Source organism: Xyrauchen texanus, chromosome 49 (assembly GCF_025860055.1).
Source record: "Xyrauchen texanus isolate HMW12.3.18 chromosome 49, RBS_HiC_50CHRs, whole genome shotgun sequence".
NCBI lineage: Eukaryota > Metazoa > Chordata > Actinopteri > Cypriniformes > Catostomidae > Xyrauchen > Xyrauchen texanus.
Window position 1 is genome coordinate 21467038 of NC_068324.1, and position 3492 is coordinate 21470529.

General features: G+C 42.7%; 2 non-coding genes across 2 annotated transcripts; one reads left to right on the plus strand and one right to left on the minus strand.

Annotated features, from left to right (window-relative positions):
- Positions 1-232: 232 nt before the first annotated feature.
- trnae-uuc (transfer RNA glutamic acid (anticodon UUC)) lies at positions 233-304 on the plus strand. The gene has a single exon. It is a non-coding gene; the product is annotated as a tRNA-Glu (tRNA).
- Positions 305-3121: 2817 nt separating this feature from the next.
- Positions 3122-3193, minus strand: trnaw-cca (transfer RNA tryptophan (anticodon CCA)). The gene has a single exon. It is a non-coding gene; the product is annotated as a tRNA-Trp (tRNA).
- Between the last annotated feature and the right edge of the window lie 299 nt (positions 3194-3492).

The following is a 3492-nucleotide window of genomic DNA, read 5'->3' on the forward strand; positions in this document are numbered from 1 at the left end:
AAATACTAAGAAATACTCTTCTTAGTGTTTGTGGCATTCATTCTTCAAGACATTCAGGGAGTGAACAAACTACACCATGAGTTCTTATTCCGGTTGCACAAGTGTAAAGGTCATATATGCTCAAACGTGAAAAAGTCAGATGTAATCATTTGGAAAACCAAGGCTCTTGGCCCCACTGGTTGATGGATTGGCAAATATTTCAATGCCTCACTGGCATCGCGCTCATTTTGAGTCCCATATGGTCTAGCGGTCAGGATTCCTGGTTTTCACCCAGGCGGCCTGGGTTCAACTCCCGGTATGGGAAGCTTTTCTCACTTTTGTAGTAGCCTCTATAAATTAACTCATTTTGTTACAGAAAAAAAGGATACAACGCACGCTCGTTCTGATTGTCCATTTATAATCTCCTGTTAAGATCACCAAAGATTTTGTAAATCACCATAAAGAGATTATACCTCCTTTGAGGAAGGCTTTTTCCAAATGACCAGCAAAGTGTTTGCGGTGTGAGTTCTTTCTTTTGTACAAGTTTAACTTTCGTACATGCTCAGACATGAAAAAGTCACCTGATAAAATTTGAAAAACCAAGTCTTGTGGCTCCACTGGTTAGCTGATGAGAAAATGTTGATGCGCCTAACTGGTGTGACAATGCAGCTTTCCTTCAAAGTGTCTTATGCAATATAGTGGTCAAGATTCCTGGTTTTCTCGCACGTGGCCCGCTGGTGGCTCTACTGGTTAGCTGATGAGAAAATGTTGATGCGCCTGACTGGTGTGACAATGCAGCTTTCCTTCAAAGTGTCTTATGTAATATAGTGGTCAGGATTCCTGGTTTTCAACCAGGTTGCCTTTCTAAGAATATCATCGTGTCTAGAGGCCAGGATTCCTGGTTTTCACCAGGTGGCTTGGGTTCCTCTCCCAGATTGGAAATTGGTGACACTTTTATTGTTCTCCTCTGTAAATTACCCAAATCTGTTAGATAAAAAGCATCCAAATCTTGCCCGTCTCTTATTAACTTTCTCTCAAGATCACAAAACAGTTGCTAAATCAGCATGAAGGCACTCCAGGAGATTTGCAAGCTCCTAGCAAACAGAGACCAGAGCAAGGCATACTCTTCTTAGTGTTTGTGGCATTCATTCTTCAAGACACTCCGGGAGTGAACATTGGGAGTACAACACCCCTTAAGTAGGGGAATCTGCTCTTCAAAAGGAAGTGCTTGACCCCGACGTGATATGAACACGCACCCTTCTGATCTGGAGTCAGACGTGCTACTGTTGCGCCACAAGGTCTGGCTTTCTGCAATGAACCACTTTGTCGTAGCTCCTCTGAGTAAGGCTTTTTCAAAATGACACGCAAGCTACACTACGAGTTCTTGTTCCGGTTGCACAAGTGTAAAGGTCATATATGCACAAACGTGAAAAAGTCAGTTGTAATCATTTGGAAAACCAAGGCTCTTGGCCCCACTGGTTGATGTATTGGCAAATATTGCCTGGTTTTCACCCAGGCGGCCTGGGTTCAACTCCCGGTATGGGAAGCTTTTCTCACTTTTGTAGTAGCCTCTATAAATTAACTCATTTTGTTACAGAAAAAAAGGATACAACGCACGCGCGTTCTGATTGTCCATTTATAATCTCCTGTTAAGGTCACCAAAGATTTTTTAAATCACCATAAAGAGATTATACCTCCTTTGAGGAAGGCTTTTTCCAAATGACCAGCAAAGTGTTTGCTGTGTGAGTTCTTTCTTTTGTACAAGTTTAAATTTCGTACATGCTCAGACATGAAAAAGTCAGCTGATCAAATTTTAAAAACCAAGTCTGGTGGCTCCACTGGTTAGCTGATGAGAAAATGTTGATGCGCCTGACTGGTGTGACAATGCAGCTTTCCTTCAATTTGTCTTATGTAATATAGTGGTCAGGATTCCTGGTTTTCAACCAGGTTGCTTTTCAAAGAATCTCATCTTGTCTAGTGGTCAGGATTCCTGGTTTTCACTCTGGTGGCCCGCTGGTGGCTCTACTGGGTAGCTGATGAGAAAATGTTGATGCGCCTGACTGGTGTGACAATGCAGCTTTCCTTTAAAGTGTCTTATGTAATATAGTGGTCAGGATTCCTGGTTTTCAACCAGGTTGCTTTTCAAAGAATCTCATCTTGTCTAGTGGTCAAGATTCCTGGTTTTCACCAGGTGGCTTGGGTTCCTCTCCCAGATTGGAAATTGATGTCACTTTTATTGTTCTCCTCTGTAAATTACCCAAATCTGTTAGAGAAAAAGCATCCAAATCTTGCTTGTCTCTTATTAACTTTCTCTCAAGATCACAAAACAGTTGCTAAATCAGCATGAAGGCACTCCAGGAGATTTGCAAGCTCACAGCAAATAGAGACCAGAGCAAGGCATACTCTTCTTAGTGTTTGTGGCATTCATTCTTCAAGACATTCAGGGAGTGAACATTGGGAGTACAACACCCCTTAAGTAGGTGAATCTGCTCTTCAAAAGGCAGTGCTTGACCCAGACGTGATTTGAACAAGCAAACGTCTGATCTGGAGTCAGACACACTACCATTGCGCCACGAGATCTGGCTTTCTGCAATGAACCCCTTTGTAGTAGCTCCTCTGAGTAAGGCTTTTTCAAAATTGTACGTTTAACTTTTGTACATGCTCAGACATGAAAAAGTCACCTGATAAAATTTGAATAACCAAGTCTTGTGGCTCTACTGATTAGCTGATGAGAAAATTTTGATGCGCCTGACTGGTGTGACAATGCAGCTTTCCTTCAAAGTGTCTTATGTAATATAGTGGTCAGGATTCCTGGTTTTCACCAGGTGGCTTGGGTTCCTCTCCCAGATTGGAAATTGATGACACTTTTATTGTTCTCCTCTGTAAATTACCCAAATCTGTTAGAGAAAAAGCATCCAAATCTTGCCCGTCTCTTATTAACTTTCTCTCAAGATCACAAAACAGTTGCTAAATCAGCATGAAGGCACTCCAGGAGATTTGCAAGCTCCCAGCAAACAGAGACCAGAGCAAGGCATACTCTTCTTAGTGTTTGTGGCATTCATTCTTCAAGACATTCAGGGAGTGAACATTGGGAGTACAACACCCCTTAAGTAGGGGAATCTGCTCTTCAAAAGGATGTGCTTGACCCCGACATGATTTGAACACGCAACCTTCTGATCTGGAGTCAGACGCGCTACCGTTGCGCCACGAGGTCTGGTTTTCTGCAATGAACCCCTTTGTAGTAGCTCCTCTGAGTAAGGCTTTTTCAAAACGACCCGCAAACTACACTACAAGTTCTTCTTCCGGTTGCACAAGTGTAAAGGTCATATATGCTCAAACGTGAAAAAGTCAGTTGTAATAATTTGGAAAACCAAGGCTCTTGGCCCCACTGGTTGATGGATTGGCAAATATTGCAATGCCTCACTGGTAACGTGCTCATTTGGAGTCCCATATGGTTTAGCGGTCAGGATTACTGTTTTTTACCCATGCGGCCCTGGTTCAACTCCCGGTATG